The sequence below is a fragment of the Panthera pardus genome, unplaced genomic scaffold (genome assembly GCF_024362965.1).
Source record: "Panthera pardus isolate Hobbes unplaced genomic scaffold, ASM2436296v1 HiC_scaffold_17, whole genome shotgun sequence".
In the NCBI taxonomy this organism is placed as follows: Eukaryota; Metazoa; Chordata; class Mammalia; order Carnivora; family Felidae; genus Panthera; species Panthera pardus.
Window position 1 is genome coordinate 141,266,720 of NW_026526732.1, and position 24,933 is coordinate 141,291,652.

The 24,933-nt window shown below is 52.7% G+C and overlaps 1 protein-coding gene and 1 long non-coding RNA gene across 2 annotated transcripts in view; one reads left to right on the plus strand and one right to left on the minus strand.

Annotated features, from left to right (window-relative positions):
* The window catches only part of LRFN2 (leucine rich repeat and fibronectin type III domain containing 2), a 180,546-nt gene that overhangs the window by 39,630 nt on the left and 115,983 nt on the right, over positions 1-24,933 (plus strand).
* LOC109271583 (uncharacterized) lies at positions 17,094-20,627 on the minus strand. Its single transcript, XR_002082024.2, has 3 exons — positions 20,501-20,627; positions 19,147-19,288; positions 17,094-17,622 (listed from the first exon to the last, which is right to left on the minus strand). It is a non-coding gene; the product is annotated as an uncharacterized LOC109271583 (long non-coding RNA).

The window sequence follows — 24,933 nt, forward strand, 5'->3', positions numbered from 1 at the left end:
CTTGGGGTCAGTATCAGCAGGTCATTGGGATTAATCACTCCACCACCTTTCCCAGGAAGGATGAGTTATGATGTGCATAGTTTGGCACAAACCCTCTGGAACGTACCATACCTTTAGGACCAAGCACACACAGGAGAGCCACATCCTCAGCTGTGGTCAAGGCCCTGTCTCTGTGCTGCCCTCTTGTGCCGCCTGTCAGCACAACCGCCCATTGCCTCCTGACTGTGGGCTGTTAGGTTGCAATCTCTGCCTCCCCTCTCCCAACCCTCTTTCCGCAGCCAAGCAGTGATCTTCAAAGTCAGCCATTAAGATTCTCTGGGGCACCCCCCCAACTCGGCCCCCAAGTGCAGGATAGAACACGTAGAAGCCACTGGGCTACCTCCTGCTAGATGATTGCACGGAAATATTTTCACGTGCCATCCTGGGCAGGCACAATTCTAGGACCAGAAGATACAAAGCTGAAAGAAAAGGGGCGCTTGGGTGGCTTAGTGGGTTAAGCGTCAACTCTTGATTTCGGTGCAGGTCATGATCTCACAGTTCCATGAGACTGAGACCCTTATCAGACTTCAAACTGACAGTGTGGAGTCTGCTTGGGATTCTCTCTCTCTCGCTCTCTCTCTCTCTCTCTCAAAATAGATAAACAAACTTTAAGAAAAAGTAAATAATAATAACAATAAAGTAACAAAGAGCCCCTGCCCTCATGGGACTTACATTTTAAAATAGCTCTTGGGGCGCCTGGGTGGCTCAGTTAGGTGTCTGACTCTTGATTTCAGCTCAGGTCATGATCTCACGGTTTGTGAGTTCAAGCCCCACATCGGGCTCTTTGCTGACAGAGGGGAGCCTGCTTGGGATTCACTCTCTCCCTCTCTCTCTGCCCCTCCCCCACTTGTGCTTGGTCTCTCAAAATAAATAAACTTAAAAACTAAAATAAAGCAAAATAGCTCTCACTTGCAGGCCAAAGGATATTTGCTGAACTTGCAGATTGTGCCAGTTTGCATTTCAACTCCAGAACCCAGGTCCTGGGCCTCCCTTCCTCCCCGCCTGCCCTCTGCTCCTCACTGTCCACCCTTTTTCTTTCTCCTCTTTTACCTCATTCTCCCCCTCACCCTCTCTCTCCCCCTCTCCCACCTTCCCCCTCCTCCTCCTGGGGTCCCCTCCTGTAGGTCCCTTTCTCTCCTTTCCCTTCTGTCCCCATCGGCCTCCAGCCTCTGTGGCCCGTGGACAGTAGCCTACTTAGCATGCCGAGGTGTGGAAGATCAGAAGATCGGCTAATACAAATCAATCAATTTGTTTTCAATGAAGGTGGCCTGTTCTCTCCCCTTTTTTGCCCAGGACACGTGTGCAGTGTGGCTACGGCTGCCGGGCTCTGCATTACGCATGAGCGAGTGGTCTTGCGGGGGCCATAGCCTTGAGTGCCCTGCCCTGCCGGAGGACCCCACCTTTGTGGTGCACCCTCCCCCCCATGCCCCACTGCTCAGTTCCTCAGAATTAAAGGACTAGACTCCTTGCTATCTGGTCAATTTCCAATAGGAAAAAGGTAATGATACTATTTATTAAGCCCTTACTATGTGCTAGGCACTGAGCTAAGCACTTTGCATGAAATAGTTCATTTGATCCCATAACTATGCCACGAGGTACGTGCTCTTATTACCCCTGGCTTACTGTACAGAAACTCTGGCCCAGAGATGAGAAGTTACCCCGGACCATCTGCTAGTAAATGGGAGAGCAGGATTTGAATTCAGGACCCTGTGCTTCTAATGTGATCCCCCACCATCCCCCGCCCATTGACAGCTCTTGTCCAGTTAACATATCTGCACTCCTCACGGCTGCAAAGGCTCTGTCACCCATTTGCTCTATCCCCTCATAAGGACTGAGGTTTGGGGTCCAAAGAGAGGAGGTAACTGGTGTGGAGCCAGCACGGAGCTGGGACTGTCTCTGGCCAGTACCACCTTCTCCGCGCCATGAAAATGCAGCTTATGCCCAGTTCTGCTGGAACCAGGGAGACAAGCCATCCCGTTAATCTTGCAGGTTTGTGCTTTGAAGAGGAGGGCAGAGGGCAGGCGTGAGCTTGGGCCAGTTTTCTTCCTCTCCAGCTGTCACAGGAAGGCACTGGAGCAGATGACTTCACAGCTCTCTTCTGCTCAGAGGTCTGAATGTGGGGTTTGGGAGGAGGAGCTCTGGGCCCAAAGACCTTTGGGGGCAAGAATGAGTGGCCCTCTGGGGAAACACAGGATTATGCATGGCTGTTTGCTCAAATCCACCCTCAAATGCTCGGCCGCCGGGATGCTAGGCCTGGGGCTTTCATTTCAGCCTGAAGTTGACTCCGGAAGTTTGTGCTAAGTAATAAAACAAGAACAGGTCTCAAGGCGTCAGCCTCAGATGGGACTTTGAGGTCTGGCATTAGTGAGGACGCGTGAGACACTAGGCAGACTTCCATGGGTCAGGCAGGTCACTGTGTTTGCAGGGAAGGAGGGTTTGAGCTCTGACCGAGGCCTTGTTCTAGTTTCTCTCCCCAACCCTCCCCCCTCCCTTTTCTCTTCTTTCTCCCAGCTTGCCTGCTTCGATAGGCACCTCCAGGCTTAGGGTAGAACTAGCTAGTTACACCCTCATGTAAGAGTCCGTGGATGGCCCAGCAATTCAGGGTGGGGACAGTGGCGGGTGGGGGTTGTCCTTGCTGGGGGCCAGCAGAGTTCTTCCCCAGGGTGTGACTGGGACCAGGTGAGCATGCCAGGCCCAGATCCCTCTGTGGCTTATGAACTGAGCATTGACAACCTGGCTGCAGGCATTTGCTACACCAAGGATAAGGATAGGCGACATTCAGTGGAGCCTGGCATTTCAGGAGGACAAGATGGAATGAACCAGAAGAGGCAAAACACCCAGGTCGAGTCCCTTGTCATCACGCCTCTTGGATGCCTGGCTCTTTGCTGATTCAAAAGATACCCAAGCAAGGGAAGCCCCCAATGCATGCAGCTGCTTTCCGCTCAGGGCTTGACCCATAATTATAATCCCTTTCCTTTGATTTTCTCTGCAAAAACAGCAACATTCCAGCCTGCCTTCGAGCTGAAAAAAAAGCCCCGTGCAGAGCTTAAGAGATTTATAAACACGATGAAAAATCACAGTCTTGTTTTCCCACAGCTTGTTTCTCTAGGTGAATGGAGGGAGGAGGAAAGAGGACAGCAGAGCTAGGATGGGGGGGGTTGTAGTCAGAAATAGGGGTGGGGAGGATACAGATGTGCAAGACACCTGGGTGTGCACAGACCAGAAGCTGAATGGGAGCCAAGAATATGACTCAGCTGCCAAAACCCTAGCTAATTGTTTCTGGCGGCAATGAGAGAGGTACACACACATAGATATGTGTGCATAATATGCAGGTGCCCCAGGCTTCATCCAGAAAGGATTTATGGGATCCGTGTAAGCAGGGAAACAGGAATGAGAGGGATGGCGGACCCTCTGGACTCTGTGCCGATGGGCAGGGACTGAAAAAGCCAGGGAGAGGTCCATGCATTGGAGGGGGAACAGAAGTGTGGTCTTTTCAATGTGCCTGATAATGTCGTGAAGATCTGCCCCTCAAAATTAATCCGGAATATGCCAGCTTTTAAAGCTGGTAGGAATTCTAGAAGTCATCAGACCCAAGCACTTATTTGGAAATGGTTTGCTGCCCATTTTGCAGATGGGTCGTGTAGGTGGCAGAACAAGGGGCTGGGAATTAGCACCCTGGTCCCTAGAATTCACTTGCTTTGCAATCCTACCTTCATCTAGAGGGTGCTTTGGTATCAGATGCCCTCTGGGAAAATGTGGCTATGCCGACTCTGGGGAGCACAGCACCTGCTGTGTCCTCGGAGACCTAGGGGACTCTCCCCCCAGGCAGAGAGAGCAGCCAGGGGAACCTGGCCTTCTGAAGGATATTCTGGCTGGAGCTAAGAGGTTGGGAGGTACCAGGAGCAGCCTCACCTGTTGAAAGAGGCAAGGTGTGGTCAGAGTGGGGACGGCACTGGATGCAGAGAGAGTGAGCAGGTCTCTTTAGCATCTTCTGTCCACCCATCCCGGCTCAAAGGGCGTGTGGTGGAGGGTTCCTGCCATGGCCTGGGTGCTCGTCACTCTCCCGGGAGGGGAGCGAGGAAGCCACTGCTGCCCAGGGCCACAGGCCGAGGCCAAGGCCGGGATCAGCACTATGCGGATGTCACAGAGCCATCCGCAAAAAGCTTGCTGGCTTGCTGCGTTTCGCTGCAGTGCCTCTGGCCCACCCATCCGGGCCGCCCCCAGTTCATTCCTCCTCCTCGCCAGTACTGCCTGGGCTCCATGCCTAATGACCCCCTGCTGCCACCGCGCCGATCAGGGTTCCGTTCCCTAATTGGAAAACTCCTAGCCTGCATCTCCTGGAAAGGCGACCAGGGGCGTCGGAAACTCCCTAAGGAGTGCGGGCCTTACACAGCCCTCTTTCCTCACATGTCAGAACGGGCATGAGCGTGCTGGCCGCAAGCGTCAGGGCCGCGTGGCAGCCGGCCTGGAAGGGGAGCGCGCGTGCCCATGCGCGCTTGTGTTTGAAAGACCAGTGCCTGGACTCGCGGCCGCATGAGTGCGGGTCTGTGTGACGGAGTCCCTGCGCGTGTAGCCACACCCACAAGGGTGGAGATGTGTACTGGGCGTGGCGGTGTGTGCCTGCCTGTGGCACCGTTTCGTGTGTACGTGTATGGGGTGGGGGGCGGGCAATCTCAGCCGCACGTTTGTGTCTATAGATAGTGTGCCTCTGTGGGTGCCACGTGCAGGCTGGGGTGAGCTTCTGTGCCTGTCTGATGCCGCATGCCACTGCGGGGTCCGGTAGGTGCCTCTGTTTGAGTGACTGCACCCACCTGGGGTGGGTGGAAGCCGGCTGATGGGCACGTTGCCATGGGGGCAGGTGCCGCAGCCCTGGGCAGGGGGTTGTCTGTGGCTGCCCTGACTGAGGCCCATGTTACAGCTGAGGGATCTTTCCCAGCATCCTCTGCAAGGGAGCCCATCCAGGTGCATGGCAGCTGAGACTTGTCACCTCCACCTGTAGTTGGCGTGTCTGGGACCTCGCCAGTGAGCCCTGTGTCTCCCTGGGCCCTGCCCCACACCCTGAGCCTTCTCTCCACCATCTTCACCCTCTGGGTGGGTAAGACGAGGCTCCCGGGGTTTCCCCCCGTGCAGCCAGCTCCCCGGCGTCTGCCTGTTATTCCCCCCAACCCCACCACATTCCATCTGGGGTCCCGGGAATACCCTATCACTTCTTGACACCTCAGTGGAACTGGGGCATATAGTGAACAAGAGTCCTCAGCTGTCCCCCAGGGGACAGACTCTGCTGGGCTCAGCTCCTTGGGGGCAGGGGCTGGCACAGATAATTTCTCTTGGGGAACAGGAGGCAAATGAGTGAATGGGCAGGTGTATCACACACCCACATGGATACTCAGAGAGGTGTCGCTCAGCAGAGGTGGCGGGGGCGGGGGGAATATTTGGGGGTGCCAGTCTGTGCAGCGAGTGGCGTTACTTGGGAGCATTCAGGCTGGGCAGAATCATCCCGGGCTGAGGAGGGTGCTCACCGCAGGGAGCCTGGAGCCTGCTGCTGGCTGGCTAGGAAAGAGGGCCAGGATCTGATGGTTATACCGGAGAGGTGGGACATTGGTGGCAGAGTTAGAGCCCACCCTGTGTCTGTGCTGGCCCTGGGTGTGCACACAGTCTTGCTGCTGCAGAACTGGGGACGGGGGCAGGGGGCAGGGAGTAGGCGCAGGGCTCCCAGCGCCCGTTCTCCTTTCCTGAGGAGAAAGCGCATTCCCTCCTGACCCCAATGGCCTCCTGCCACCTCAGACAGGCCCCTTTGGGCCCAAAGAGGGAGCCGTGGAAGGACTTTAATTTGCAATGCTCTGTTCCACCACCGAGAAGTTCACCTCCCTGGGCTCTGCAGACCACTGCTGCACTCCCGGGGCCCCTGGGGGCGGTGGTATATGTGTGTCCCCAGTACAGCCTGTTCCCTCCACTGCCAGGGCGAGCTGCCCTCCAAACTAGGAGGGAAAGAAGCATAATTCTCTGCAGAAGGCACAGCCTCGCTCTGCATTTCCCTTTTCGTAATGAAAATGCCATTATGTTTTCTGCTCTCAATAATACCACAGCAGAGGCAGCTGGCAACCCCTTGAGGCGACATCCTCTTTTTCCCACACTGCCAATCACGGCAGATCCACAAAGAAAACCACATAGTCTCAAACCTCTCCAGTGGTCTCCTCCTCCCCAGCCAAGGCACCTGGGTAGGGAGATGGTCCAGGCCTCTGTGCTGATGGGAGGGATTAGGCGGATCCTGAGGGTCTGGTGCTGGGGGTGCAAAGGGAAGAGGCTCCAGAGCTTTGTAAAAGCTTGGCATCCGAAAGGGAACCTACGTCCAACCTGCTCATTATACACAGGACACTGGATCCCTAGAGGAGGGATGGGCTCACCCAGGGTCACTCAACAAGCTCACAATCATCCACTTATTAAGTGCCCAGGGCTGTTCTGACCGTTTTACTTATAGTCACACTATTAGGTGTGGGGTAGCATTTTCCCTGCATACCCAACGAGGAAACTGAGGCACAGAGTACTCAAGCTAACGCAGCCAGGCAGTGGTAGAGCTGGTACTGAGACCCAAGTCAAGGTCAGCATCTCTTCTCCCAACTGCTCTACTCCGCAGTCTGCAGCCTGTGCCAGGAACGTAACCCCTGCCCTTGGCCCCAATGATCTTTTCACATCGAGGGAGACTTGCCAGGTGTCAAGCATCCCAGCATCTGCCCTTTCCTGGTATCTCCCAGCATCCCAGACAGGTGATGGAGAAGCGAGGGAAGGAGTGAGGATGATCCCCTCCTGGTCACAGTGGGGAAACTGAGTCAGGAATCACTGCACCCACGCTGAACAAGGCATGGGCCACGCCCCGACTGAGACCCCGGCTTCCTGCACTCATCTGAAGTCTCTCTACCCGACACAGAGGTTTAGGTCGCCACTCATTCTGTGCTCCAGACACAAAGGCAATTATCCTGGGCTCCCCAGCACCATGGGCCCGAATCCTGAGCTAAGAAAGGGGTGAGGTCTGGGGGAAAAGGAGATCCGTGCTATGTGGCTCTGCCTCCCCGTCTGAACCCCGAGGGCAGGGATTCTACTTTTTTCACCACTGTCTCCCCAGCTCCCAGAACACCACCTGGCACGTAGTGGGTGCTCGAGGGGTGTTTACTGAATACATGCATGAACTGAAACTGGGAGCTTCCCAAGGCTGCTGAGGGTGGCTGTTTTCCCCACCACCAAGAACTCTTTGTCCTTATTTATTGCTCTGTTCTCCAAACAGTTAGCATTGGCTCACACTGAATCCCCGTCAGTGGCTGTCAGGGGAGAAACATCGAGATGATTAAAGTTGGGAAAATGGTACCTCTGGGGCAGTGTTGACAGGATGGGGGTCAGTGACCCCCAAAAAGAGAGGGCAGTCTCGGTGTTCTGGTTAGGAAGGCTTGAGATATCTGTGGCTAACAGCCGTTCATCAGCCTCTGTCCCCTGAAATCTGGCCCGGGGCAGGCAGGGTAGAGGAGAGAGGGGGAGGTTCACTCTACAGGAGGAGTTTGGGGCTGGTAGGGGGTGGCAACTGTCAGCTGCCCAGTGTCCCTGGAGAGGGAGAACTCCCAACCGCAAGGAGTGTGCACAGGGCAGGAGTGGAATGGGGTAGCTGTTTTGGATGCAGAATTTAAGGGGATGCTACAGGTAATTGAGATAGATGATCTTTTAATGCAATATTTCTAAAAGGAAAAAAATCAATGTAAAAACTTATGCTGAACAAGAAAAGACAGGATCGAATACTAAGCTTGTATGACTTACAGAGCACCCTCCTGCTAGCCTAGCCCTGGGCCTGGCGCAGAAGGGAGGCAGAGAATGGGGGACCACGGTATGGGGGGGGGTTGTCAGGAGGAGGACTGTGGGTCTGAGACAGGTGTGGTTGGGTGCGAGGAGCGGGAGCTGTAATGGGGGGAGGAGAGGACTGGGTTGTAGGGAGTGGGGTGTGAGGATGGGAGGCAGTGGGAGAATATGGCGACCATTGTGCCAGGAAAGGAGAGAAAGAGGGCTATGGATGCCAGGGCTTCTCTTCTGAAGCCGCTCCACTTAATTGGCCTCATTCACACTGGGTGTAGGAACTCTGAGCCCGGGTGGGGGCGCTCTCTCCTCTGGGCTGAGTCCCAGGGAAGGTGTAGGTGGCTGGGAGCCATGCAGAAGGAGGCCTGGGAGTAGGGGAGCCTGTTCCCAGAGGCTTCCCATCCATCATGGCTGCCAGTACCAACCCCTTTTCCTCTGCTCTCCCCTGGATGGTAGCCCTTCACTTCCTGTCCTTCCCCAGAGCGTTGAATGCCCAGGCTCAAATAATTGTTTCTCCAGTTTCACTTTCTCAGAATAGCTAAGAAGAGAACTGGAAGAGGCAGCCCCTCCCCCTTAGCACCCAAGCCATGGAATAGAGAGGGTGTATGGGGGCGGCGCGGTTCCTGGGGTTTCTTCCATCCATTTCCCTTAAGCCTGAGCAGGGTGGCACTAGAGCCACAAGGAAGATAGAGCATAGAAGGGGCTCCATGGGCCTGCAGGCTCCCATCAATCTTTGGAGGTCTTAGGGTCTCATATTTGCAGCTGGAGGGTGGAAGGAGTTGGGGTGGGTAGGGTGCCCTGGCCTCCGCCCCACAACTTTTGCTGTCCATCCATCTTCAACACTGAGGAAATCTCCCTTGTTCCCAATTCTGGGCCAAGGCTTTGGGGTCTGGACAGCAGCATGGCGCCAGGTCTCTGCCCCTCAGTGGAGCTTGTGGTCAAATGGAGAGGCGGACTACCCCCAGAGACAGAAAGCAACCCCACCATGTATGGCTCAGGAGCAGGGGAGAGGTGAAGACAGTGGGAGTCTAATCGGGGCTGGAGTGGTCAGAGATGCTTCCTGGAGGAGGAGGTTCTCAGCTCCACTGGCAGCTCCCTCAGTGCCCATGGCACTTGCTCCTTGGGAGTTGGGAGTTTCCTTGTTCGGGTTTCCACTCCTGAGGCTCTTTCAAACCACATTTGGTTGTGACATGTGCGTGGAGTCTGTGGCTGTGCTCTGGCTGTGGCCCACGAGTGAGGGGATGTGTGGCCAGGGAATGATTCTACTGGATCCTACTGGATTCATTCCATAGATATTCCTAAAGACCTACTATGTGCCAGACACTGTTCTCAGTGTTCTGGTTACTACCTTACGAACCTTGTATATCTAGGGTGATCTGCCTCTCCTGCGTGCTTCAGATTATGCTAGAAGGTTCTCTAGCAATAGCAGTCTTTTACGGTAGTGAGCTCCGAAACCTTGGAAGCCATTAAACAGAGATTGAAAAACCACCATGTCAGATCTCGTGGGTCCAGAGACCCTAACCCTGCTATGTACTGGCTTCATCATCGTAGCCTGTTTTAAACTCTGTGCCTCAGGTTCCTCATCTGGGAAATGGGAATAATGATAATACCTCCCTCCTAGTGTCGTAAGGTTTGAGTTTGGACATGTAATGCCGTGAACCAGGGCCTGGTGCGTGATAAGTACTCAATAAATGATGCCTTTACACTAACAGTAGTAGTTGTGCCATTATCCCCTTTGCCTAGGGATGAGGTGAGATTCACAGGCTCAGAGACTCCACCCAGTCTGGGTCCCTGGCCTCCGAGCTGCTCTCTGTCTGGTGGGATTTCTCCTGGGATGCCTCCTGGCTCTGCGGTGGAACAGCAATCTGGACAGAACTCCGCCAGGCCAACCCTCCTGCCCCCCTGGGACAGGTCTTGAGTTTCCCCAGTGTTTACCTATATCCCTGGGGCTTCCCAGCCAACACCATGCCCCTCCCCATCCTCCCTGTTCTTCCATGTTGCCACTGTGGACCCAGCCCTCAGTCTCCTCACTCTTGGCCTGTCCTTTCATTTACGTAACTCAGTGGAGCTGGGGAAAAATCCATCTGCTCCCAGGTCCTCATTCTGTTTAGTTCTGGACACACAGAAGGTCACGCTTGGACCTTGGGGAACAGTTAACCTGTATGTAACTGGGTTACTTAGAGGAGGTTTCCTGGGTTTCTCTTAGAGGAAGGCAGTGACTCTGAATCTTCTCTCTGACCACAGGCTCCATGAAGGTAGAGGCTATTTCTCCCTCCTCAGACTGGGGCTCCCTGACACCAGGGCTGTGTCTCCCCCCTCAGACTGAGGCTCCCGAGGGCAGGGCTGCGTCTCCCCCCTCAGACTGAGGCTCCCAAGGGCAGGGCTGCGTCTCCCCTCAGACTGGGGCTCCCTGACACCAGGGCTGTGTCTCCCCCTCAGACTGAGGCTCTCGAGGGCAGGGCTGCGTCTCTTCCCTCAGAATGGCAGTTCTTGAAGGACCTGACTCTCTAGACTCTTGCCCGGGCTCCTCCCCTCCTCCCTGTGTGCCTTCCCAGGTCTCTTGCCTGCTTTGCCTTGCTTGAAGAGAAGCCTCCCATGACTGGTCACATGCAGCTGGCTCCTGACCTCAGACTCCTTTATTTCCATCTCCTCACCTGACCCCTCCATCCTGGGCCTCCACAGTGTATTTCTACCATCCCTACTCGGGCCAGACCCGTCTGTTTCTACATCGCTGAGCCAGCTGCAAAACCAGGTCACCCTCCTTCTCCTTGTCTTTCTTGTCCTCTTTCCCTAATCGAATTATTTTTCTTCTGCATTGTGCACGAAGCTTCGACAGACATGGGTTCTCTGCACTCCCTGGCAACATCGCGTCCAGTGATGAGCAGGGTATAATCAGAGTTCTGATGCCTAATCAGCAACCTCCCTTCCCCGCCCCCTCCTGGTCTGCACCTCTAGCTGTGCTGAGTAACAGTGCTCAGAGTGGGTCTGCGGGAGAGCAGGAGGACGGCACCACACTCACACTCCTGACACACGCTAAGGGGGTGACCAGATGGGGGGAGGGCAGGTCCAAGTGGGTAATGGAGCCATGCCCATCAGAGCTCACGTCTCCTGGGCTGCAGTGGCATGTTTCCTGACCTCAGGCGGCTCCTGTTCTCCCGGGGCTCCAGGGCAGTGGCAGGGATGGTCGGGGCCCTGTCCCTGTCTCCTCTTTGGAACTTTGGGTCCAGGTCACAGCCTGGCTTTCAGGCTGCCCTAAGCGGTTCCTGAGCAGTCAGGACACAGCTGCCCGCCTATTACTCTGGGTGGACAGTCATAATAGTCATGATAATGATAATGACACTAATCATGCAGCCTGGTTGTAAATGCTTCGAATGCGTCCTGAAGGGCATTTGCTTCCATCATCTCATTGGACAGGCAGGCAAGGTGGCCGAGACTCAGAGACATCAAGAGGTTTGTTTATGACCGCAGAACAAGGCAGCAGCACCGAGCCTCCTTTCCTTCGGCCCTGTCTTGCTTTCTGGGGAGCCTCTGAGCCCCAAGACCTGGCCTGTGGCTCCCCAAGGAACCAGAGTGGTAATTAGAAACCTGGGATGGGGCGCCCAGGTATCTCAGTTGGTTGAATGTCCAACTTGGGCTCAGGTCATGATCTCACGGTTCGTGAGTTCAAGCCCCACATGGGGCTCTGTGCTGGCAGCTCAGAGCCTGGAGTCTGCTTCGGATTCCGTGTCTCCCTCTCTCTCTACCCCTCCCCTGCTCATGCTCTGTGTGTGTCTCTCTCTCTCAAAATAAATAAACAGAAAGAAAGAAAGAAAGAAAGAAAGAAAGAAAGAAAGAAAGAAAGAAAGGAAGAAAGAAAGAAACCTGGGCTTTGGAGTCAGACAGACCTTGGTTCAAATCCCAGCCTGGCCGTTTTCCATAGTGGGCCTTGGGCAAGTTGCTTCATCGCCCCAAGCCTCAGGTATCCCATACCCCATCTGTGAAATGGGATGATGGTACCTTTAGCCCAGGGATTTTTAGAAGACACGTACAGGGCACCCTCTTGGTAAGTACTCAGTGGGTAGCATCTATCTTGTTCTTGCCTGAGAGTAGAATTGTCCCTTCCTTTTCCCCTCCTCAGACTGACCCAGCAAGGTGGACCATAGCCTGTGTCCAGGGGCCCAAAGACAGTGACCACAGAGGGGAGTCCAGACAATAGCAATAGCAATTCTCAATGTGTCCTAGGCTCTTACTCACCCCAGGCACTGTCCTAAGCTCTTTACATGTACCCTGTCAGTAAATTCTCACAAAATCTTTATGAAGTATCTGTAATTATGAAGCTCGCTTGCCAGGAGGGGAAACCGAGGCATGGGGAAGTTACATAGTTGGCTTCAGAGCCTGCCCATTTCACGTGACTTACCCAGGGGCCCTAGGGACCAGGTAACAGAGCTAAGACTGGGCTCCAGGGTTCCCAGTCCCCTTGAAGTTTTGGAAAGTGGTCTGAGCACAGGCTGTGCAGTTCAGACTGCCTGGCCCACCATTTACCAGCTCTGTTACCATTGGGGGGGGGGCTCCTTGGTCCATCTGTGCCTCCATTTTCTCATCTGGAACATGGGGATAATAGCCGTAAAGAATACTTACGACAGGAGAATTCAATGAGCTAGTCCATACATAAAGCTGCGCCTGTCAAATTCTAAGTGCCCAGTGAATGTGGGTATTCATCGCATTAATGTAGTAATATTAGTATAATTCTGCCTTGCCACTCCTGCATCTACCTTTGCTTCTCTCTCCTTTCTTCTCTCCTTCCTCAATCCAGGCCACTCTGAGCACCACACCCGGCTTCCGATACTCCCTTTCATCCTCGTGATTTTTGCAACCCATTTTTTTTTTCCAGATGCACTGTTCGTTCGCCAAGCCTGCTCTGTCAGGATGTCAGGTCCCCGCATCTAAAGGCTGTGTCTGCCTTTATTTTTTGTCCCATGAAGGGATGTTCTGTGATCTGCTCTTGGGCCTTTGGTGTGGGCTGGCTGGCCAGCCAGAGGCCAGGGAGCTGTGCCTGGCTTCAGTGGGGGTGAGGGGTGGGAGCCCAGGGATTTTTTTCTATCAATAGTAAGTGACAGAAAAGATTATCTGAGAGTCCTTTAAGGAAAAAGAAATCTGATCTCTCTCCCTGAGTGCATGTGTGTGTGTGTGTGTGTGTGTGTGTGTGTGTGTGTTTCAAGCAAGAGAGCAGTAAAGTAGAAAACATCCCACTCACATACTTTTTAGAGCAGGGAACAGATAAAAAAAATTCAGTTGGTACAACAAGTAATAGAAAATGTATTTTGGTTCTGGATTTTGTATTTTGTCCAGTTAAGGGAACGAGAAAGAAAGGACAAGGCGATGGAGAAAAGGCGAGAAGGAGAAGGAGGGGAGGATTGGGAGAGACTGAGAGATTGAGACTGACCAAAACCAGGTGGAGACCCACTGGATGAACCTAGTGAATGGTCTCTAGGCCGAGGAATGTCCTCAGCCTGAGGGAGTTCAAGTCTCTGCCACTGAAGACCTTTACACGTTCTGTTGCATTTTTACAACCTTAGGCAGCCTGTCATCTTGTGGTACTTGACCTGCAGTCCAGGTGAATTAAGCCAAGGACTGGATTAAGCCTAAAGACAGGAGGCCTTCATTGTTGTTTTGCTATTACTATACCTGTGTTGTGCTCAACACCCACCTGCCTGGGGCTCAAGGTACAAAATTGACAGGGTTCCGCCCTTAATGAGCTCCCGGCCCGTTGGAGAGGCAGACGTGTAAATAACGATCATAATAAAAGTCAGGCTGCTATAATTACTATAATAAAAGTTCAGATGAAGTGCACGGAGGAGAGATTAATTAATTCTGACTGGGAAATCCGGAACTGCTTTGTAGGGAATAATGAGGCATCTTGGAGGAGGTGCTGGATTTCCGTAGGCAGAGTGGGAGGAGGCAGTGGCAGTAGGATAGGTTTTGCATCAAACAATGTGGATTCCATCTCTTGCTATGCCACTTCCTAGCTGTGTGCCTTTGGGCGGGTAACTTAACCTCTCTGTGCCTGTTGTTCATCTATGAAATGAGAATGACGGTTTATATCTCCTCGAGTTCTTACATTAAGAAATAAAGCCGGTGTGGCAGGCCTATAACATAATAAATGGCAACCAAATGTCAAAAGATAGCACTGAAGTTCATGGTTTCCATGAGGAACTCTGACCACTGGATACTTACTATAACATAAGAATATAAGCCTGATGGCTCCACAGAGCTGAAGGCTTGGTGGCAAAGCTGAAGGCCAGCTTTCCTGGCCCTTGGAAACCACTTGGGTCTCCAAGGGCCTATGAGACTGTCTGAACAGAGTGAGGATCCTCTTGGGCTCTTGGAAAAAAGCCCAAACTGGCCCTTTGGTGTCAGGCAGGCATCTTTATGTACCTGTGGCCACTTGGATGTTTTGAGGGGGTGTGTGTCAGCTTCTGTCCTGCAGAATCTGGGCACAGACTCTAAATCAGTCATATTAGGATGATTGCGCCTGGCAGTGGCCCAGTCCCTCCCTCGTAGCCGCTTGGGAGTGAATACGAGGCAGTCTTATTCCACTCTTGAGTGAACATGGTGAGCTGCCGTGAACCAGGGGTCCAATCCCACCACCTTTGGGATCTGTTGACCCCAAGTAGGACTGGATGATCCCCTGCCTAAAACTGTCGCATAGTGGGGAAAGAATTTCAGGCACAGGGGAAGGCACTTCCCGAATGCCTGGTGGACACTAACACTTGAGCAACAACTTAGATGCACCGTGGGCAGCTATCCACTGGCGTGGGCTTCTGAGGGGGCTTCAGGGGCTGCGATCGGAAAGGTAGGTGGGGCCAGAATGAGAACTGGATCGTCCCAGGTGTATAAGCACAGATATGTGGCAGAAGCCTCTCGGGTGCTGTTCAGAGAGACATGTCCCTGTCCTCAATGTGTTCCCAGACTTGGGCTTGGTGACTTGGCTTTAGGTCCCTGGGGTGGGGGTTGGGGAGTGGAGGCTGTGGGTTCTGGAGCAGAAAGTGGCCCTGATGGGTGTGTGTGAAGGATCCTACTGAGCTGTGGAGGATCCAGTGGGGGAGGGTGGCTGCGACAGGCTCTTAAGGAAGCTTATGATAGGTGATGGCCCCAACAGGACACAAGGAGGGCAGGTGTAAGGCACAGACAGTGGGGCTGGAGAGGAGGGGAGGGATTAAAATCCAACTGCACGGGTAGAACCAGCAGGACCAAAAGCGCCTGGGAAGCAGTCTCATGAACAAACAAACAAAAAACTAAGGCACAGATAAGACAACTGTAAATGCTCCTTGGAGAACAGGGAGGAGGGAGGAGCCAAACACAGCTCCAAGGGCGACTGCAGTTCTCCTGTGCAGCTGGAGGAAGGATTTGCTGGGATAGACCCCCAGAAATCCACCGGCAGAATTGACTGCAGCCGTCTATCTGCCCACACCTGGGCCCTGGGAGCTCCTGCCTCGCTGCACACGCAGCAGAAACGTGCCCGAAAGATGTGTTCTTGGATGTTTCTGGCAGTCCTCGGTCTTCACAATATGGCCCCAAGTGGAAAGCACCCAAATGCTCGCCAGCAGCGGGCAGAATACTGGACGGCAAAGCAGGGACAGTCTGAAGTTGCATCGCACCCTGCGTGAGACTCTCATGGATGCAACCTCCTGACATAGGAAAAAAGCCAGACAGGAGAGAATACAGACTGCGGGCTTCCATTTGTGTAAATTACAGAAACAGATGCCAGATCAGAGGTCCACATAGTAGCTACCCTTGTGGGAGGGACTGGGCAGAGGCAAGAGGGGCCTCTAGTGGGGGTGGGGGGTGGTTCTGTGTCTGGATCTGAGTGCCGGTTCCCTGTATGTGTTTATTTGGGCAAATTTGTTGAGCTTGTGATATGTGGACTTTCCTCTATGTGTCTTGTATGTTAACATTCCCCTCTCTGCCCACCTCCCCAAAAGGAGTGAGGTTTGGAGCAACCTTGCAAACAGTGATGACGGTAACCCATGCTGGGAACTCAGAGGTAACAGCAGGGGAGGAAGCGGAAGGGAATTTGGTGGGGGTCCGGCTGGGTTTGGGGTGGTGCGGGCAGTCAGGAGCAGATGTGAATGGGGTACCGGGAGTGTGCACTGGGGCTAGGGCCAGGTGAGCAGGTCCCCCAGGCGGAGTACAGACAGTAATAGAACAGCCGGTAGAGGGTGGGGTCCTGGGGGCACCAGGGTTCAGGGGCAAGCAGAGGGGTGGTCAGAAGGAGAGGATAAAACCTCAGAGGAGGTTTCATGGAGAGCATGGTCAATGTCAAGGTCACATGTTGCAGAGAGGCCAAGCCTCCTCATTGTGACCATCATCTCCCCACCTTCTTCCAGGGCTTTCCTCTCATACCACATTACTGTCCAGTCCCCATCCGCTGTTCCAAACCTCACTGCCTGCCCTCAGCCCCCACGTTAACGGGGGCCCTTTTTCATTTCCAGAACTGCTCCTGAGCCAGGGCTCCCCTGTCCTGTTCCCGTGTACTTTATTGTTGCACCCCAAACGTAGAACTTCACATTCATCCCGGTTAGACTCCACCTGTCTGTGTAAGCCACAGGGGCAGGTAAAGAAAGGGGATGCTTCCCTGCACGGGCTGGGGGTTTATGTTCAGGTGGCCCGGAGTCCAGGGTCCGGGTGGAGCAGGCAGCTGGCACCCCATAGAGAGAGACCATCTCTGCTTGAGTTCCTTCTGTATCGACTACCCCTGGCCCTGCCAGTTCCTCATGTTACAGCAAGTATGTGGCCTGTCACATTCACCCATAGGGACCATATGTAACTTCTAACCAGGGAAATAAGGGAAGATTTGTAAGCAAATGAAAATCTATGCTTCTCTTCGGGGTATCTGTGGCATGAAATTAGGAAGTTCATAAAAATAATAAGAATACTTCGAATTAGAGTAATAATAATAGCTACCCTGTATTGAAACTCACTGCGTGCCTGGCACCGGGCCACGCGTGCACATAGGTGATCTGATCAAATTGTCACATCTCCCCCATGGGGTGCATCCAATTATTACTCCCATTTTATGGCTGGGATATTGAAGCAGAGAGAGGTTCACTACCTGACCCAGAGTCACTCAGCTAGTAAGTGGCAGAGCTGGGAGTGGAGCCCAGACAGCTCAAACTCTCCACCACCTTTCATGAAATATCGTTAGCAAGGTGAACACAGAGAGCAGGGGCAGAAACTATGCATAATGTAAATCCATCAGGCCCTTTATTTTGGGTTTAAAATGTACAACTTGATGGCTTGACAGCAGATTTATTTCCTTTCTATATTCCATTTGGTTTAAGCAAATATTAAAATGAGTTACATTTCCCTTAAGCCCACATTGACCAACTCCGGGAAAAAAAATGTGGATAGCTGGGCGCACAAATGTAGGGGGGCAATAAATATCACGCTTTATTTTATTTCCACTGCCATAAATCTGACCCTGAGCCCCCACCTCACACTGATGTGGGAATTTCTGTTTCTGTCACAATTGGAACTTTCCATTCTCTTCTGCCCAGGGTTGTGCAAAGGTCCTGGGGTCCTTTGAAGTGCCAACTGACTTCCCACCTCTTTTCAGTGCCTTCAGAGTTGCTCTGCTCTGCCATCCACCCTTCAGAGCACTGCAAATAATTTCATCATTAAGTTCACACTTTTTTTCTTTTTCTAAAAAAAGATAGAAAGGGCAGTGACCTCAGCATCTTTTATTTTCCATCCTGAGAACATCCCTGAGATCTGGAAAAAAGAAAAAGGGGAGAGGGAAAATCAAGACAAATTAGCAGGTGTATGCCCATGGGGAGCCCCTGCTTACTGGGGAACAAGAGCCATCCATGAAGTGCCTTCCCCAGACACGCAAATGAACTAAGCCCAGAATATGTCCTGGAGGCGGTGGGAATGGAGGTAGGGGTACAACTGGTTGGATAACCACTTTAGGAGGCTTCCTGGAGGATCCACAGGGGAGAATTCCTGCAGAGAGGATCGGACAGCCCAGAAGACCCTGCCTGCCCCTTGGAAGACTGTGAGCCCAGGGCCCTCAGCCTCTGGAGTGAGCTGTGCCTCTTTGGTGGGGTTCCACACTGGCCCCCCAGTATAGCAACAGAAGGACAGATGGGAGGCATCTCCTTCCCCCCAGAGGAGTTCCCAGACAAAGCAAGGTAGACAGAAGCCTGGTCTCCCAGGATCTAAGCACCAGAGTCAACCAGCCCAGGGGCGCCTGGGTGACTCAGTCAGCTGAGTGTCCAACTTCGGCTCAGGTCATGATATCACAGTTCGAAGGTTCCAGCACCGCATCGGGCTCTCTGCTGTCAGCGCACAGCCTGCCTCAGATCCTCTGCACCCTACTTCTGTCCGCCTGTCCCTCCCTTCCTCTGCCCCTCTGCCCCCCTCCTCCTCCCTCCTCCGCCTCCCTGCCCCCTTCCTTTCCTTCTCCCTCCCCCCAGCACACGTGCGTGTGTTCCTTCTCTCTCTCCCTCTCTCAAAGCTAAATAAACATTAAAAAAAAAAGTTTAGAGTCATCTAGTCCAGCTTCCTCCTTACTTCTGCCTTGAAGGGCTGGGAAAGGTGCGCCTGCCTGCTGGTTCCCATGACCACAGCGCGTCAGGGGTCCCTGTGCTTCTATGCCTCCCTGCATTCGCCTGCTCTGCCTGGTGCCCCTGGGCGGCTCCACCTTGGCCAGACGGGGCTGGAGATGCCACCGGGGATCTTTGTCACATTCGAGCTCAAGGGTTGGCAATAGGAAATTAAAGGTGTCCTTTAAGATAACTCTTTTTTGAAAATTTCTTTAAAAAGCTAGGATATGATGTGGGGGTTACTTGAGATCTGGCACGAGAGAAGACTGGATTTCCATCCCAGCTTTCGTCCTAACCAGCTGTGTGACCTTGGGCTGGGCAGGCACCTCTCTGAGACTCCATTTTCTCCTCCACGGATGGAAATAACAGTCACTCTATAGGATTATGAGCTCATGTGTTTAAAACACTTGCAGTTAGTAACCGCATATGGTAGCTATTATAGTTACGATTATCATTATGCCTGGTGGGCCGAAGGTTCCTCGATCTCCTTTATATGACCCAAACTACAAACTGGACCTGGCCCAAAATCTAGACTCTAACTATGTAGTTTCAAATGCCCTAAGGTGTTTTTGTTTTAATTATTTTAAAAATAGCATCATTAAGCAATCATTAATGGGTAGAATAATTTATAGCATAAGATCTTCAAACTCTTCTCAAGTACAATATGGTACATTTCTCTTTAATCACTTACATATTCACTGTGTCTGCAGCCAGGTGTATATTAGTTCTCTTTCTAAATCATCTGGAAATCGAGCTTCCTATTCTTATTTCAGGTTGGCACATCATCTGTAGTGGCTCAGACCTTTTCCTTCCGTAACTGGAGGCTTTGGGTCCTGGAAAGAGTCCAGTTTTATGGTTAGAAAGATCTGATTTCAAATTCTGACTTTGCTATTTGCTAGCTGTGTGGCTTTAGATAAATTTCTTAACCTCTCTGAGCCTCTTTATCTCCCCGTGCATAACAGTATATCATCTCATAGATGATGGGGCCAATCAAATAAAATGAAATTTGCATCCCTCTGGTTTAGAATAAACGTCAATGGCTGTTGGCATCTTTCTTTTCATTTTTCTCCCATATTCATACCTTGGACTGTTCTGGAATATTGCATTGGTGGACAAGAGGCTGGAAAAGTAAGCCTTAGCTTGATTGTACTTCTAGACCTTTCCTTCAGGCAGCTTCTAGAGAACTGCTTTCCGGTACAGAGGAGGTCAACTTTCATTTTACTTTTTTTTTTTTTTTTAATTTTTTTTTCAACGTTTTTTTATTTATTTTTGGGACAGAGAGAGACAGAGCATGAACGGGGGAGGGGCAGAGAGAGAGGGAGACACAGAATCGGAAACAGGCTCCAGGCTCCGAGCCGTCAGCCCAGAGCCTGACGCGGGGCTCGAACTCACGGACCGCGAGATCGTGACCTGGCTGAAGTCGGACGCTTAACCGACTGCGCCACCCAGGCGCCCCTCATTTTACTTTTAAGGACAAGTGAAATACCCATTTTCCAAAGGAATTCCTAAAAGTGCTGAGACCAGCTGTAACTGGTCCTGCACTCAGGGGTCCTTTCCTTAGTCACCACTGGTGTCACAGCCTTGTCTCCCTGAGTTTCTGCTGACAAATCCAAGTTTACGCCCTCAGCGGAACAGAGCATCGAAGACAAAACATTGAATGAAAGTTTGGGTTTTTTTCCTCTTGATGGAGATATATGGCCTTCATCAGAACTGTGCTCATCTCCCCTTCCTGCAGCCCCTCCTTACCAACAACACAAAACCCAATGCTGGTGTTGACAGAACAGGGACCTGGGCCAACCTGCAGACCACTTGGACTGCGTTCTTGCCTTTGATTCCTGCTTCGGGGTTGTGTGGGCTCTCAGAGATCATTCCTGTGGGAGAGGAGTCCCAGATCTTTAATGGTGGGATATAAGGCAGTGAGGATGATGGCTAGGGAAGATGGGGGCGGGGGATGTCCTTCTCAGCCCTTTTCAGGTCACCCAGCCTAGGCCTTGACTGATCCTGTCTACAGATGGACCTGGTGCTGGACAGACCTAGATTTGAACCTAGCTGTACCCTCTCCTGGGTATGTGATGCTGGGAACACTGCTTTCATGCCCCGGGTATGAATGTGCCAACCCCCTAGTGCAGGATAAACATTGGCGGGTGTTAGTCCCTTTCTTGTCCCCATCTAACACATTTTATTGGTTTCATCTGTAAAGCATGGGCTGAGTGGTTCCTGAAGCCTGGGGTTGAGGACGCGGTCGTGTGCAGGGAGAAGAGGAGTGGCAGGAGCTTGAGTGGGTAGGGGTCTTCTGGTCCAGTCATTCAACACGTCTTCAGAGTTCTGGGTGCTCCGGGGGCTGTTGATAACACGGGAAGAGCTGGCCTTGACCTCATAATGGACAGGAGAGGTCAGATGGGGGAAAGTAAACGCTGTGATGGGGGGACCCTGGGGGCTCAGGAGCAGGGCAGAGAGCCCTAGCCAGTGTGAGGAACAAGTGTGCTAAAGACGAGTTGGTTATGAGATCCACTCAAGCTGCCTTCCTGGGAGGGCAGGCTAGAGAAGGCTGTTGTATTCTGTCTTTGCCAAGGTTTGTTTTGTGGCTCCTTTGAGTACTATAAAAGGGTTTTAATTTGGCTTCCATGGCTTGGAATGACCCTTTCTGCTCCCTGGGAAAAGGCGGCCATACTGTGGTTTTGAGACTAACCCTGGACTACACTGCCTGGGTTCAAGCCCCCTTTCCATCACGTCGCACCTGCGTGTAGATGACCTCTCTGAAGAAGGCCAGTTTCCCTCCTCTGCACCATGGGCATCCTCCATGCAGAGATCGTTCTACAAGCAGTGCTCAGAACAGCGCCTGGCTTCCAGCGATGGAAACAGTGCTGTTGTTAAACCAGGAGCATCTTGAGGCCTGGGGCCCAGATCCTTCCCTCTTCCCAGCAGGGTCCCTGTGCCTACATGCTCGGTATCCTTGTGGGTTTAAGATGGTGACTTTTAGCTGGTCCTTGGAGGGGTAAATTTCAACACCCCTCCATCTGGAGAGGAGACAGATGGCGGGCAGGATGGGTGGAGACAGTGCAGTGTAGGGGGCAGTCTCGGGGGCAAAGGTCCAGGGCCAGAGAAAACCAAGACTGTGCAGGAGGTAACAGCAAGGGCTTCTGGGTGGAGGTCTGACTGTAGGAAGCCTGGGAGAGCAGGTGGGCTTCCTGGAGGAGGTGAGATGGGTCAACTGGCATAAGAGAAAAGTGCAAAGAGGAAGGAATCACCGTAAAGCCAGTGAGTGTGTGTAAATCTCAGTTCCCTCCGCTCATAAAGTTGTGCAAATGCCTTTTTCTGTCAGTTTTATATTAACATTTACATAACAAGTAGATTGAGAGATGGCATTATTTACATATATATGGAGGCCGGCTGGAACTGGGGATCCTCACGCCTGTACATGACGTTTTATTGATTAATAAATTAGACATTTACAGATCAGGCACAAATCAAATGCATCCATTTCAGACGCCCATCAGGTGCAAATGAATGTAAATTGGAAGCCTCATTTGCATACGGAAAGCGAACCACTTAGTTGTCATTTGTCATAGGCACCCTTGAGAGTCTGTAATTTGCCTTGTGGGGCCAGCCAGCAGCAGGGCCACCCCTGTGCTCTGGGTGCTTTCAGAGACTGGCAAGAGGTAGCCTGTGCAATGCTCCTGTCTTCAGCTCCCCCTCCCCAGTCACCAGCATGGTCCCGGAGGTGGGCTGTGGAGCCTCGCTGGGGCCCTTGCCTTGTCACAGAATCAGAGTCTGGGTGGCCTGAACCGGAAGAAATCTGGAAGTCCATCCACACCAGTCCTGTATTTTACAGATGGTGAACTGAAGTCCAGAGAGGGGAAGTGACTTGCCTCAGGTCACACAGCCATGCGGGCACTGTGTCAGGACTGTGTCAGAACCCAGTTCTCCTTACCCCAAGTGCAGTGCTTTTATCTGTGATGCCATTATGGCTCTTCCTCACAGGAAAGAGAAGAACAAAGGCTGTAGCTTCTAAAACCGTTGCCTCCTGATTCCATTTCCTGGAGCAGCACCTGGGCGTGGGGCGGGGAGAAGGAGAAGGATGAATGAGAAGGATGAACTGCTATTCTCAGGCTGAGCTTGTTGGCAAGTCTCTGCCGATGCCTGATTTCAGGGCGCCTGGAAGCCCCTTGCCCCTGACAGTATTTCCCCCACCGTGCTCTGACTCCCCACAATCTTTTACTGACAGAAAGGGCGTTTCATTAGGTAAGAAAAGATAGTTTAAAGGCTGGCTGGTCTGGGGAGAGAGGGTGAGCAGAAGAGCCTTGGTCCCCTGCCTGGGTGAGAGTCAGGCCCCCGAGAATGATGGAAAAGGCACAGAAGGGGCGCACCAGAGGCCAAACTTCACCTCCTTCACAATCGAAGAGAGCAATGGGCTGCAAGGATGTTACATGTGGTAAGGCCAGGGGGTTCCATTCGGGGGAGAGGGAGGAGGCTGACCCGCGAGGCCAGTTACCCAGACACCCGAGGAGTGAGTAGGCTGGAGAAGGCAACCAGCTCATCTGTCCTGTAACGGGACACCTGTTGGAGGCAGGACAATGGCTGAGTTGATCCCAGTAGGATTTTTCTGTGTATTTAAATTTTTTTTTAACCTTTATTTATTTTTGAGACAGAGAGAGACAGAGCATGAACAGGGGAGGGTCAGAGAGAGGGAGACACAGAATCTGAAACAGGCTCCAGGCTCTGAGCTGTCAGCACAGAGCCTGACGCGGGGCTCGAACTCACGGACTGCGAGATCACGACCTGAGCCGAAGTCAGATGCTTAACTGACTGAGCCACCTAGGCGCCCCGCTGTGTATTTAAATCTGCATGTGTTTTTGGCAGGTTAGGGTATCAAGGTTTGGAGGTGGTTTTATTAAAAAATTTTTTTCTCTCCTGTGTGATAAGAAAACAGGTGAATGGGGACGTTATCCTCAGGTTTCCTGTACCCATCACTTACAATTATGAGGAAAACAGTGTGTGATTTTCCTAGAACTTCTGGGAAGTGACACAGGACTTGGGCTGACCTTCCTAGCCCCTTTTCTGGTCCTTCACAGCCTTTATCCCACAAACCCAGCAGGGTAGCAGTGAGAAGGAGCAGCCTGGAGGCCCGGTTTGTGTCTAACCCGCTCTGTGACCTGGGGCCAGGCAACTCACCTTTCCATGCTGTCTGTGGAAACAGAAGGTATTCGAATTTCTTCAAGGCCACGGGATTTGCATTCCTGCCCTGTTGTGAGAGGGGCTTGGCCCAGTTATGTGATTGTCTGTGGCTCCAGGAAACAGGGTCAGCGGTAGAACCTAGCTCTCAAGGTCCTGCGTTCCAGTGCCTGGTCCCAGCCTGGCACACAGTTGGTGCTGCACGGACTGAACTATTATTCAGTGTCTCTGGTCTAAGAAAGTCTTGTTACGCTGACTCCTCTTGAGGGCTATTGGTGATAAAGCACCCAAAGATCCTTCAGTAACTTAAAGCACTAAAAACAGGGAGGCGGTGGGGGGCGGGGGAAGGTGGCCTCAGTTCAGTGACTCCGTATGATTGTCCTTCCCTAACCTGAGCTGAGGCCCAGGGTTAGGGTGCCTCCTGAGCCCTTGTAAAACGCACTGGTGGAGAGTTCAGTGGGCGATGCCATCGAGGGGCTCCATGAAGAAGCAAAACTGGGGGTCAGAGTCCTCAGTGGCCAGAGAGAAGATGAGGAGGGGTTCACATCCCAGATACAGAGCACTTATTGAGCACCTACTGTGTGCCAGGCTACATTCACAGGTCTTACCACATTTGTTCGCCCTGGCCTTCAAAAGGCCCTTGGAGCCTCTGAAGCAGTAAGTAGCACAGTAACAATAGTGGTAAAATGTGCCTAAAAGGTTATCCGTGCAGAGACTCGCCGGGTCCTAGTGCCCTTTGACGGGCTTGGTCTCCTTAATGTCGCTCAGAGGGCAAGCCCAGTCCTGTGCCTGCTCTCCCCTGGTCAGTTCCAGACCATTATGCACACATTCAGTGGGGCCCCATGCTGGACACTTCTCGCCCATTGCACAAAGCCGAGAGAAGCAGACAGGAGGCAGGGCTCAGGGAAAAGCATCCTAGGCTCCCACCCCGGATTCTGTTTCCTCTAAATACTGTGGGTTCCCCCATAGACGCTGCCACCTTTCTAAGCCAGTGGTTTTCAGAGCGTCGTGCCCAGAAGATTCCTGGGCCCCACTCACAAGAGCTCGAAAGCAGTGAAGGCCAGGGGCCCAGGGATTCTGACGCAGGTACACATGACCTTCACACAACTCCCTTGCTGGCAGGCTCCCTTGGCTTGCACCCCGGCTTCCAGTGGTGAAGTGGGTCACCCGCAGCTTCAGTGGGAGGGAAGGGCGGGTGGGCGGGGCTCTGGGCCTCCCAGGGCTCTGTGCAGCCGGGACCTCCCTGTTTCATCCGACTCCCCACGGGAGCACATGCTCATACACCTCTATTCTCTGCTTCAGGTGG